General features: G+C 46.8%; 1 protein-coding gene across 5 annotated transcripts in view; it reads left to right on the plus strand.

Moving 5' to 3' along the window:
* The window catches only part of FKBP6 (FKBP prolyl isomerase family member 6 (inactive)), a 29442-nt gene extending 18595 nt beyond the window's left edge, over positions 1-10847 (plus strand). For 3 of the 5 annotated variants that reach the window (XM_088176995.1, XM_014881469.2, XM_088176992.1), the window contains one exon: positions 10318-10847. The gene's annotated coding sequence lies outside the window, so the exon portion shown is untranslated. The remainder of the gene's footprint in view (positions 1-10317) is intronic. The other 2 variants (XM_088176991.1, XM_088176994.1) reach the window with 1 other exon arrangement.
* The last annotated feature ends 2758 nt before the right edge of the window (positions 10848-13605 follow it).

Genomic DNA, 13605 nt, shown 5'->3' on the forward strand with positions numbered 1-13605 from the left:
GGTTTATAAATGAGCAAAGGCTCTTTGATCATTGTTTTTTTTTTTCTCAAAATCTTCCGGGGGATTCAAGCAGGAGTGGAAATCTTTTCTTGTCTCTTGCTTTGGGGAAAACCCTAGGGAAAGAGTTTTGGAAAATGACAACATCCTTCTGTCATGAACCATCCCCAGCTCAGGGCCATCAGTTTGCTGCTGTTGTCTCTCCTGCAATACAGGCAGTACCCTGCTAGCAGAAATGAATATTGGCAGCTTTTCCACCAGCTCTGGTGTTTAAGGTTGTCTCTTTGTGCTTGTGAGGAAACTAAGGCAGTGTTTGAGGAAGAAGTTGGATTTAACGCTGCTCCTGAAGAAACACAACCTTCTCCTGGCTGGACATGCCTCCTTGCAGAGCCTTCCCCTTCCTGCTGCCCTTGTGCTCTGGTCCAAGCTGGGCATGTGGCCTCAGAACACAAGTCATCCTGCCTGGGTTTGGGATGGGACTTATTAGGTCAGCAGGTGCGTGCCCCCAGGAAAGGAACTCTGAAAGAGGATGTAAGACTGATGAGGTCTTGTGCAGAAAGTCTGTGGCTCTAGACTAGGCAAGAGGGTCTGATTTTTCACTTGCTGCGTTTCAGGAAGTTGCAGTTTGGAAGCCTGTAAGAACCTTGAGTCTCATCCCTGGTGATGTCTGACCTGAGAAGCTCCTGTGCAGCTCTGGGATCAGCTGGGCCTGGTTTGTGGTGGGAGTCAGGATGATTGTGGTGATATGCTGGGGCACCAGACAGGTTCCCCCCTGGAAAGGCTTCTTGTTTCCCAAACAGTGTCTTGTTTGACGCTGATTTCCACACATCTGGTATAAGTAAACCAGTGATTTTGCTTAGAGGAGACTGAGAAGTACAAAGGGAAAGGGTAAAATTTCTCCTGTAGGCAAGGTTGAGGACTGGGCTGAACTGCTTCTCAGCCAATTTATCCACTAATTTCCTGTGTGTGGAGTTCTCCCACCTTACACAGATGATGGATAGCTGTCAGTCAAAAATATTTCAAACTTCCTTGAAGTTGATTTTTGTTGCAGTATTAAAAGGAAACTAAGTCTCCCAGATGAACATAAATCACTGAGACCCAAACAAAAATCTGCTGTTCGTTCATGGCAAAATAAATCCTTTGCTGGAGGAGGTTCCTGCAGGGCCCTGTGTGAGGTGGAGGTTGGGCTGCTGCTTTAGAACTTCATTATACTTTCAGAGAGGAGCAAGCAGTTCCAGCAGGAGCTCCTGCTCCTTTGCAAAGACACTGGGATTTGGTCAGAATTGAGGCAGAACATTCTTTAGTGTTTTCCAACAGCTTTGTACCAGTTAAATTTAGGGCACAGGCTGTACTGGGGGCAGCTTGGCAGGCCAGCTTCATCCAGTCTCTGTTAGACACTGATTGAGGAGATGGGCTGGAATGCTGTCTGCAGTCCATGGTTAATGGACCAGTGGAATCACAAAAGTTACAGAAAACCTCCCTATATCCCAGCTGACAGGGGCTTGTGGAGTACTGAGCTGACGTGTGGTCCATCTCCTGAATGGCTCAAAGCTGTAGTTGTGGCATCTCTTCCCTCCTGAGCATTGCTGCATCTATCCCTTGCTTCAGAGCTCTTTCCCAGGTGGGACTGCTGTGCCTTTGGTGAACTCTTCCGTGTTCCAGGAACAAAGTTCATTTCTCTGTACTGAATAATCCAGGGCTCTTTTGTATAATTACACTCAAACCTGGGTACACCTGAGCATCTTCCTTTTGCCTGGTATTTTTGCAAGGGATTTTGCAGTGATAGGACAAGGACGAATGGCTTTTAGCTAAAAGATAGAAGATTCAGATTGGATATAGGGAAGAAATTCTTTCCTGTGAGGGTGGTGATGGCATGGCACACGTTGCCCAGAGAAACTGGGGCTGCCCCATCTCTGGAAGTGTTCAAGGCCAGGCTGGATGTGGCTCTGAGCACCCTGGTCTTGTGGAAGGTGCCCCTGTCTATGGCAGGGAGTGAAACTGATGGGTTTTAAGGTCCTTTCCAACCCAAACCATTCCATGATTTCTGTATCCCCTGGTAGCTGTAGAGCCCAGGTCTTCTAATTGCCACAAACTTGCTCAGAACACATTTCCTACCTTTTCAATGGAATTTTGGGTCAGAATAGATCTTCCCTTTGGTGAAATGCAAGACTGCTTGTGGTGCTTCTTGGGGGGAATTCAGAAGTACTCAGAGGGAGACATAGAAGCGCATAGATAAACTCTTTTTTAAATCCATCCTGCTGCAGTTCCTTGTAAATCCTTTGAGTCTTAAGCTGGCCCTTCTTAGGGTTTGGTTTATTTACCTGCCTCTTTTCACTTTGTGTGGTGCAGATATGTAGAGCCCAGTTTCCTGGAATGTGCAGAGCTGGAAGTCCTCCTTGGTGTCCCCTAAACTGCAGAACGGTGGGCTGAGGCCTCTGGTGTTTTGGAGCCTTTTGTTCTGTTTTGGTTGAAAGACCCATCAAAAAAAAAAAAATCCCGTTGTTGTGTTGCTGTCGTCCTTCATAAGAGAACTAAATCATGACAAGTGGGGACAGCTTCCCATGGAATGTCTGGATTCTAGTAGAGGGTCCTCGATGGTAGTTCTGTCCCAGGAGGATGTCTCTCAGCTGGCAGTTTTGATTATACCTGAGCCAGAGTTGAAAGCTTGTCTCTAATATGTATCTCAGTTCACTACACAGGAGAAGTGATCCCAGGAGTTGGGAACACACAGGAAGATGTTCCAGTGAAAATAAATACGGTTGAAATTATGACAGGAAACAGTAACTTTGAGGTCAAACTGGTGATTGTCGTGAATAGCAAGTTGTACCAATTCTGGAGGCATTAATGGGTGAGAATTGGCTGCAGAACTGAGGCTGTGTCACCAGGTAGAAGTGACTATTGGAGTAAAAATCAGCAGCAGTTGCCAGTTGAACTGACCTACTAAGCTGCAAGAGACTTGCAAATAAACTGAGAAGTCTGTGCATAGCACAATCAAACTCCTGCCTTGTGAAAGGTCCTGACTTGGAATAAACAGCAACTTGCTCCTTCCCCTCCTGCTCTCTCTTATTCCTGAGCAGATCTGAAATGTACCTCCTGCTGATTTTGTCCCTCCCCACTGCGTCTGAGCAACAGAGAACCAGCGATTCACTGCTCTTTAGAATATGCAAATTCCTGTCCCACTGAGGAGTCCTGTGCTGCAGAGGAAGTTGTTAAATCTCTGCTTTCTGCTGAGCCTTGCTGGGTGAGGGGGAAGGCTTGAAGGAGGACTTAATTAAGCATTCTCCTTGTTAAGCAGAGGAAGGAGAAAATCTTTAATGAGGTTGTTGAGTTGGGGGGTTTGTTTTCCCTCCAGCTCTCTCCTGTTCTGGCATCTTGCACTTTTTTTCTGAGGATTTCTGCAGTTTCTGCCTGCAGTAGTACTTGTAATACCTCTCTGGAAGGATCCTGGGCTCTGATCTCTTCTGGACACAAAAGAAATTACTGCCTGGTTTTAGGAATCCCTGATACATTTTCCCAGTGGATGTACTGGACATGGGTCTGGATGCAGTAGGGCTGCCCTGACTGGGAGGTCTGGCCAGGACTTAGAAGCCAAAAGATGATGTGACATTGAAAGGACAGAGACCTGTGCAATATCCCAGTGTCCCACTGTGCCTGTCCTTCAAGGCTTTGGTGAAGTATTGGTCTTCCAGCCTCATCCAAAGATGGGCCCTCAGCTGTTCTCTCTGATTTAGGAAGTGCCTAAAGCCTGTAGTTTCCCTTTGCACTCAAACACAAAGCTCCCAGGCGAGGTAGGAGCAGATTCCTGGCTGTAGTGCTGGAAGGAAATTTGCTGACAGGAGGTTGGAGCCAGGTGGGTGGGCTCTGCTCTCAGGTGACAAGCGACAGGACAAGGGGAAACAGCCTCAAGTTGTACCGGGTTTAGATTGGATGTATGGGAAATTTTCATGGAAAGGCTTGTAAAGCATTGGAATAGACTGCCCAGAGCAGTAGGGGAGTCACCCTTCCTGTAAATGTTCAAAAGATGCGTGGATGTGGACATAGTTTAGTGGTGAATGTGGTGGTGCTGGATTGATGGTTGGACTTGATCTTAGAGGGTTTATCCAACCTTCTGTGATTCTGTTCTCCAGCTCCTGCCTGCTAAAGGTCACCTGGCACTCGTTCTGGGAAGGCCAGACTGAGACCTCAAAGGATATCCCTGTGTGAGGTTTTACTTTTCAGAGCCTTTGCCAGAAGCTGTAATATCAAATATTCTGGTATTACAAATCAGTAGAACATGAAGAAGGTGCTGGGCTCTTTTCATTCCCGTGATAACAGCTGGTTATCGTGCAGGTGGAGTTTAAAGAGAATTGGCTATGTATAAGATGAGAATTTCTTTATGAAGTTTTAGCATTGCTGAGCAGAGTCACTATCCTTCACTTTCAGCAGCAAGGAGGCGCATGGTTATCCTAATTTTTTCTCCGAGTTTCTATTTTTAAGGCCTTCTTTCTTCTCCCTCAAGTTATGCCCTGTCTAGGCACCAGTCCTGCTGCTTTGGAGGTTCCAGACTTTCCCTTTGAGCTAACAAAAGAGATGTCTTTGTCCTATCTATTTTTCTTAATCTTTAATCCATGGATTTTAAATGATCATGGATGCTTATAACTGTCCTGATACCCTTCAGGGGAAGTGCTGTCCTCATTATGAGAGGGTGTTGGTGTTAGTCCTGAGACCTCTTTGTTCTAGTGAGCAATGAAACGCTGACAAACTTGAGCAGTTTTAAATGCTCTTATTGGGCATTGCACTAGTTGTGATGATACAGGGACAGCTGAGGTTAATGAAATTAGTGCTGAGGGCTCTTAAAAGTGTTCATTGTGGTTTTGAGAAACACTCATCTGCTTGTGAGCTCCCAAGCCTCATTCACCCTTGTTCACTTGTGTATGGAATCACTGAATCCCAGAGTTGTTAAGGTTGGAAAAGCCCTCCAAGATCACAGAGTCCACCTGTCCCCCAAGCACTGCCAAGGCCACCACTAACCCATGTCCCCAGGTGTCACATCCATATCTTAAACCCCTCCAGGGACGGAGACTCTACAACTGCCCTAAGCAGTCTGTGTCAGCGCCTGACTAACTATCCTGTGAAAAAAATTGCCAGAATAACTTGAGGCTCTTCCTTCTTGTCCTGACCCTTGTTCCGTATGGGCAGAGCCCGACCCCCACCTGGTTGCCCCCTCCTCTTAGGCAGTTGTGGGGAGAAGGTCCCCCCTGAGCCTCCTTTTCTCCAGGCTGAGCCACTTTCTCAGCTCCCTCAGCTGCTCTATATTGGAGTGTCTTTTCCATTATCAGCAGCACAGAGTGCCTGATGGAATTGGGGGCTGCATCCCTGCTGGAACAGTACCTGGGCACTGGTGGCTGTGTTGCACACAGTGGCAGCAGCACTTTGCAAACAGATGATGTTTTTGGCCGTCTGCACCAGGAAATCCCCACAAGGGCTCCATATTTAGGGAATGAGCTTTAGGAAAGGCTTTTTACTTCAGATGTAGGAGGTGTCTTTGCACTGTTGAGAGTTGGTTTGCAGAGCTCAAGAGTTATTTCCAGTAAGGATAGACATGACTTTAATGTGCCTCTTCTGCAGCCCACCCTGCTTTGTCAGGGGCTGTTGATTCCATAGAATGCTGAACATTATTGTCATAAAGGTTATCTGAGCACTTGAAGGACTGAGAGCTGCTCCAAGGATCAGTTTCAGCCCCGACTTGCTGGGTGAAGTCCTTCCTGAATCAGAAGTGTGTGTTAAAGAGTTCATCACTTCTTTCACCTTCCCATAATCGTTCCTCTTATGAGACCTCTTGCTTCTCTGAAAGAGGTTTTGCTGCTTTGGCTGGGTGCTGTTTTAAGGGTTTGGGTTTTATTTTAAAGGTGTGCTTGGGAAAGAGCTCTGCTTTATGTTCTTCCTCTTTGCTTTATGTATCCTTGTCTTATCTCAGATCTAAGTAGACTTCACAGCTCTTCCTTCCATCACTTTAGATTTGGGATGGTAGTGCACGTTATCAGTATCCAGGGTCTTTGGAGTCGAGACTTGTTACAGATCTCTAGAGAATTCCTCCTACCACGGAGTTGTCTATGTGGTATACAGGCAGCTCTTGGAACTCACTGTGGATCTTTTGCAGAGCTGAGGATCTTGACTTGGAAAAAGTCTGACTTGGAAAAAACACACATTTTTTTCCTCAGGAGTTTAAGTGCAGATCTTCAGATGGCAGTTGAAGTTCATGTAGATTTGCTCTAGAAAAGAGGAGCAGCATATCTGTTCCTTCCACTTTCCTCTGTGGATTTGGGTATCTGTGATGAGGCTCTGCCTTTGGATGTGGGAAGGATGAATGTCAATGCTTGTGTGCTGCCGTGCTCTGAGAATATATCCACAGCCACCTCAACCATTGAAGCGGCCACTTGAAGCCCTCACAGCTGGACATCCCTAAAGAGCATTGACAGAGAAAAGTGGAGGGCATGGCTGACTGCACAGCCACTTACACAGAGAGCATATAAATGATCCCTAATTAGGGACTTTTCCCCCTAAGGCATGTCGCGTGCTCAGAGAAAGCTGCTGGGATGGCAATGCCTAATGCCCAGATAAATCAGGACAGGCTGGTGTTGTAAATAGCTGTTCCTCTCCTGGTGTCAGGGTGGATTGCCCAGCACGTGTTATCAGCTGCTGAGAGCACTCTGGTGCTGCTGGAATTTCATCTCAGCACTCCAGAGCACTGCAGCCTGTCAGGAACCTCTCGTGGAGTCCACGAGATTGTTCCCTCCTGGTTGCAGTGGTGATTCTCCAGAGTGGCAGTGCCTGTAGGGGCTGGTCAGGCTCTGAGTGAAGAGCACTTCTCAGGCAGTTGCTGTTCATGGTTTTGGCTCTTTGCTGATGTGTGCACATAACATCTGCTTTTCCAGCCAGGCTCTTGAGGAGCTGTGGTGTAGGATGTGCTTTATCCTTCTGGTTACTGAGTTTCAACTTCCCTTCCTTTCTTTTCCATGCTCAGTTGTGAATCCCATTTAGATCCGAACAGAAGTATTGAAGAGGAGGTGTTCTGTTTCCCCTAGGAGAGGAGGCTGCATTTCTCTGAATATCTTTGAGGTCACTTTTCTGAGATGTGAAAGCTTTCCAGACTGTCACCAACCTGATTTCTTGGATACTTGCCTTGAGGAGTGTTCTTCTCACTGAGGGTTATCTCAGTGCAGCAGTCTGGGAGCTGCTGCCTCAAGGCATGGGTGCAGTGAGGGCTGAACTGGCAGGAGCAATATTTAAGTGCACAATTCTGAGTTTTCCAGTTTCTTCCTGTTTTGACAGGAACTTGATCTGCTGTGTTTGGTGCTTCCCTACAGCGTTTCTAGAGATGGAGGCAGGAAAGGGGGAGCTGGGGAATATTCACCTGCAGTTTTTTATGCAGAAAAGCAGCTTAAATAAATTGTGAAGCCTTAGTTAAGCGTTAACTGTTAATTGTGGCTTTCATGCAGAATAAAGGTGACTGTGATTATAAATGACTGGTGGCCTGGTGTGTTACTCCCTGTGAATTGATTATCAGCTTTGTAGTGCCAAAGGATGGGTTAAAATAGCTGAGACCAACTGGCTTGTGAGTGACCTTCGAAATCTGAATGTGCCTTGCTGGGTTTCATGGCTGAGTTGCTGCCAACCTGTTGTAGTGAAGAAACAAATCTTGAAGCAGGGCTCTGGTTGGAGTGGGCTGTTCTCTTCCACGCAGGAGGAGAACCCACCCAGCTCCTGTGTCTGCAGGGCCCTGTGGTTCCCCTCCACTTCTCTTTTGATTGTGGAGCCATTGGGTGGAAATGAAAGAGATAAACTGATCAAACACTCCCTGAAAGGGAGTTTAGGATTTCAGTTTGAATATTTTTTTAATTAGCTGCACATAAAGACTTTATTACTTCAAATAGCAGCCATGAAACCAGAAACCTCTTGGTCTGATCCTTTATTTTCGTGGTGCACAAGAACCCTCAGTAGGTGTAGGCTTGTTCCAAATTGGACACCCCAAACCACAGCTAACAGCTGCTGGGAGCACACAGTGATCAGCTTTGAAGTATTCTGATTGGGAACATGTGAAGGAGCTGCTTTATAGGGATGGGATTAGACTGACAAAGGCTAGAGTGGAAGTCAGTTGTATTTTAGGAGGAACAAGGATGCTTTAGTCTCACAATGCACAGAACACTGTAGCACATGAAGGATAAGGATTTCTTTTTCTCACTTGAAGCCTTTCTTTCCTTCTTGTGGTTGGTAGAACTTTCTGCTGTGAACTGGAGAAATGATTTAAGTGTTTCTCTCGCTGATTCATTATCAAAGAGGAGATCAGCTGAAGTGTCCTTCAGTTGTTTTCCTTCTTTATGGACTTCCTTTCCCCCTTTTCCTGGAAAGTGTTGCCAGCCTGGACTGACAGTGGATATCTTGTATGTCAGGAACTTCATGTACCCCAAGTTTTGGAAGGTTTGGCAGTACAAGGAGACCTATTAAATGGGGCTGTGACATGGGTTTTGGTTAGTGTGGATGAACCAGGACAGTGACTGCACTAAATCCCAGTTTGTGGTAGGCTGGAAGTTTCACTCCTGTTTCTGGCAGTTGTGAAAGCTCCTCAAGTCTTTTGTGCTTTTATTATCCCAAACTTTAAATTGGGGACAGGCCTCATAAGAGGCACATTGTGCTGAATCAGACCCATTTTTCTGGCAGGGTGGACCTTGATCATAGGTTCTGTGTGGCTCTGAGCCCATGGACTGATGATCCCACTGCTGCAGGGTCAGCAGAGGGAGATGAGTCATTGGGGGTAGGCTGGAGAGTCCTAATGTTCCTCAGAGTCCCAGTTATCTTGTGATCCTGTGGTGCTTTTCAAGGATATATAATGAATGAGGTGTGGATTTTGAGTATCATGTAATGCTTCACCTTCTCTTTTAGTCTGTAAAGAGGTTATTTCCCTCACGGTTCCTGGGGGGTTTTTTGCCTCCTGGTTAGCAGCCTGTAGCTCAATATCCTCTAAGGAACAGGCTTCCCTATTTTGCTACCACTAATTTGATTTACATGTGCTGGAATGGCCACTGCAGCTGAGCTGGCTGGGCCAGCTATGGTGGCATGTGGATAATGGAAGAGTATAAAAATGTGTTTGGGCTTCTGGTGTTCCTGAGCTGTGAGCAGGTCATGCACCTTTTGGATGGGATCCTTTGATCCTCAGAGCTTCTGTAGGAGACAGATACTGGGTTGTTTTGGGGAAAGGTTTCCAAGGATTTACTTGATTTTTCATTTATTCTGTTTTTCCTTCTGCTGGTAATCATATGGATGAGAGAGGGACAAGGCTTATGTTCTAACAGTATTTTGGTGCCTTTTGTGCTCACAAGTTGGGGAAATACTTCCAGTATGAGTTTTTCTTTGTTGGTATTTGAGAGGAGCCACTTGCAGTTACTTCAAGAACAGCAGGGTGTGACCTGTGGCACCAGAAGGGAAGGTGCTGATTCTGTCTGAGGACCAGGGAGGGCAAGGTGCTGCTTCTGCAGGAGCATAGGGAAGGCCCACCTGGGAGAGGCACTGGAGGAGCTGGTGGCAACAAGGTCAGTGAAACCATTAGAAGGTGAGATAGGTGAGCCAAGTCCTGATCAGTGACCAAAGAGTTTCCCCTTTGAAATTTAGAGCTGAGGATGGAGGAATCACCACTTAAAAGTCCTGGTTCTTATCCAGACCAAGCTGATGCTGCACCAAGATACTGATTTCCTTCTGGTTACCCTAAAGAAGGGGAGGTATGGGTGGAGACCAAGATGAAAGAAAGAGGTTTTGCTGGATGTGGAAATTTTCATTCTCCTTGCCAGGGCTCTAGGGCTGTCAAGGACTCAACTGCAAGTGGGAGTGATGGGGTGAAGTAACCACTGCCCAAAGTGTGGGGGTGCTCTGTGATCCTTTGCTGGGATGCAGCCAGATGGCCAGGCCTTCCAGTACTCCTGTCCTGTAGCAGGAAGGAGCTGGGAGCAGGGAAATATGGGGAGGAACAATAGAAATCTGGGCTGAGAAGAACTTATTCCTGTGTCTTATACAAGAATCCCAAAGGCAGAGTAAGTATCCAGGCTTCAGTTTCCTAAAACCGGGTGGAAAAGCATAAGTGATGGGAAGTTTGGATGACCCTGTGTAGGAAGGGAGGTGGCCCAAAGAGAGCTCTGGGGGTTTCCCTGAGGGAACCTGGCTCGTTTTAACTTTTGTCACTTAATACTCTCTGTTCTCCAAGTCTCATGAGGAGGTTGAATGGATTTTAGGGGGATTTCACTGTGTTTGTTCCACTTGTGCTAATGTAGGAATTCTGGGTGTTTCTTTCAGGGCCACTGGAAGTGTGTGGTGGTAACCATGGACCATTGAGAGCTGAAATTAAATAAACTGTACAGGTGATGCTGGGGAAACACTGACTGTGATACTTTGTCATCCTAGGACCGTTCCAGCTGTCCAGTGGAACGTGGAGATCTCAGCATCACATACAAGTTTTGGGAAAAGGAGCAGGAGCACTGTCTTACTTTGAGAGATAGAAGTGAAGGTTCAGTGTTTATACACAACCTGATTTTCCTGAAGTTTGGTTTGCTTGCCATGTTTTGAGGCAATTTCCAGAATAATGAAGTCCATGCTGTTGGAGAGAGGAAAGGGTCTGTGTAAATTCCTTTTCGTCTCCCATGCACACAGTTTGAAGAAAGCTCTTTCCTGATGTCATGCCTCTTGCAGATAGATTACAAGCTACTTTCAGGGAATTTGTAAGTGGGAGGAGGATGCCATGAAGTTTTCTGTTTACACAGATTGTTCTTAAAAAAGTTATGTTTGATATTTTTGTTCTGAGGAAATAAAACAACCCGAGCACTAAAGCTGGCAGGACTTGTGCCAATTTATTGTGCAAGAGTGATTAATGCCTGAAAGGAGCTGGAATTTGGAATGGGGTCTGTCGAACTGGCTCCCTTCATGGGCAACAGGTTGTTATACTCTTTTGTTTTGGCTGAACGTTCCTGTGTATGTTGATGCTAGATTTTAAATTGCTGAATAATATCAGCTTTGGAGCAAACTCCAGAACTCCATGTGCTCAGAACATGGGGCTGTGGCTGGGATTGAATAAATGCAGAGTCAAAGATGCTCTAAGACTTGGAACCCCTCTGCTCTGCAGCTGGGCTGGGAGAACTTGGAGTCTTCACCTGGAGAAGGCTCCAGGAAGACCTCAGAGCCCTTTCCTCTGTGTAAGGAGGCTCCAAGAGAGCTGGAGATGGACTTTGGACAAGGGCCTGGAGTAACAAGAAAAGGGGGAATGTCTTCCTGCTGCCAGAGGGCAGGGATAGGTGGGATATTGAGAAGAAATTCTTCCCTGTGAGCATGGTGAGGCCCTGACACAGGGTGCCCAGAGAAGCTGTGGCTGCCCCATCCATGGAAGTGCCCAAGGCCAGGCTGGATGGGGCTTGGAGCACCCTGGGATAGTGGAAGATGTCCCTGCCATGGCAGTGGGTGGAGCAGGATGAGCTTTAAGGTCCTTCCTAACCCAAAACATCCCATGATTCTGACTTCCACAGCCATACCAGCCAGGGCTTCCCAGCCATCCATACATCACAGGTGGCCTTGTCTGTCCATCTGCTTGGCCTTGCTCTTTTGCAGAAGGGTCTAAATCTTCCCAGTCAGTAGTGGTTGGGCTGGCACTAAGAGAATTGTAGAAGCATGGAATATCCTGAGCTGAAGGGACCCACTGAGATTACCCAGTTCAACTCCTGCTGCAGGGCCAGTGTGTTCCTGAGCCTTTTCCTAGCCTGACACTAGATGGCAATGCCTCCTTCCCATTGGTGTTTGGGATTCCTTTCTGATGGCCTTTAACTCCGGCTGTCTGTCTTTCTCTGCATAAATTCCGTGGTAATTCTGATTGGCAGTTGATGCCTCTTCCCTACAAGAAGCAGAGAACTTTGTGCTTCCTGGGATAAGATAGTTCTGAAGACATAAACAAGGCAAGTTTTCCAGAAGGGGACAGCTGTGCCTCCCTGGAGTTCGCTGATATGGGCCGTGCTGGCACTTCCCTGCCAGCCCTTAGGTCAAATGACCGTGGACAGCTGCATCCATGAGTAGAAACCTGGCACATCCCTGTCCACCAGTGACCTTGGAAAGGATGTCCTGGACCCCAAACTGTGGGGACAAAGCACTTTGATGAAGACGTTTCATCTGCTAAATCTGAAGTGTAAGAGTGGTGTGGCTGCTGTGGCCCAGTGAGGAGTTTTCCAAGCCTCTGGAAGATCCTCTCCAGTCGTGCTGCCTGTGGCACATAGTGCAGCAACAGCAGCCACCCTTCCCTGCCACCCAGGCCACAGCAGTTCATTGTACTTTAGCCGGACTCCATTGACAGGCAGCTTGACAGGGGGTTTGGTGCTGTCAGAGACTTTCCATGGTGAGGTAGATCTTGCTGAAGTGCACTTTTCTTTACCAAATTATGGCCAATTTTTTTTCCTTTCCTTTCTTTTTTCTTTTTTTTTCTTTTTTCTCTTCTCTTTTTTTTTCTTTCTTTCTTCCTTCTTTCTTCTTCCTCTCCCTTTTTCTCCTTCTCCCACCTCCTCCTTCTTCCTTCTTCCTTCTTCCTTCTTCCTTCTTCCTTCTTCCTTCTTCCTTCTTCCTTCTTCCTTCTTCCTTCTTCCTTCTTCCTTCTTCCTTCTTCCTTCTTCCTTCTTCCTTCTTCCTTCTTCCTTCTTCCTTCTTCCTTCTTCCTTCTTCCTTCTTCCTTCTTCCTTCTTCCTTCTTCCTTCTTCCTTCTTCCTTCTTCCTTCTTCCTTCTTCCTTCTTCCTTCTTCCTTCTTCTCCTTTGTTATTGAAGGAGGCAATGCAGTCTTTTCGCCTCTGGGCAAAATGCTGGTGTGTTGGGATCTTAATTTGGCATTAAAGCAGAAATACTAGTCCTTGAGCAAAAGAGACAAAAATCTCTACACAGAACCACACTTTTGGGGTGGTAGCCAAAAAATACCAAATCGGAGAAAAGCTTCCTGCTGGAATTTAAAATTTTGGCCAAAATGCCTCCCTTTCCCCTTTCAATGAAATAGTTTTTGACAATCTTCAATGTGTTCCCTGGAGAAGCTGTTCCAAAGGTTGGTCCTGACTTGGCAGTGGTCTTGTATTTCCAGTTTGGCCTCTCAAATGTCAACCTGCATCTCTGCAGCTGTGCTGGGCTTGCTCAATTCCAACATTATCTGATCTCAGGTGAAGTTTTCCTGGCATGGCTGTTTATCCAAACCTGAAATGCCATGCACCTTCAACTCATCAATCCAGCAGCTCCTTGGGCTGCAAAAGTAAATCAATGAATGTTAACCCCTGTGTGTCACCCTGTGTGTCACCTGAGCATCTCCCATCCTGTTTTCCTCCCCTGCACACCACTGACCCCAAGAACACATAAGGGCAGTGAGATCCCGACTCCATGCCTGTTCCCTCCACTGGCAACTGGTGCAGAAACCCTGGAGAGTGTGAGTGGGTGTCCTTGTGCCCCCCACGGTGTGGGCTGTGCTCTGCCAGGGATAAGGGTGAGCTGAGACCACTGTAAAGCAACCAAACCATATTGGATGCCTGCGCTGAGACATCCAGGGCACGTGAAATAGGGATGCTGGAAGGTGCTAC

The sequence above is a fragment of the Sturnus vulgaris genome, chromosome 21 (assembly GCF_052056855.1).
Source record: "Sturnus vulgaris isolate bStuVul1 chromosome 21, bStuVul1.hap1, whole genome shotgun sequence".
Lineage (NCBI taxonomy): Eukaryota > Metazoa > Chordata > Aves > Passeriformes > Sturnidae > Sturnus > Sturnus vulgaris.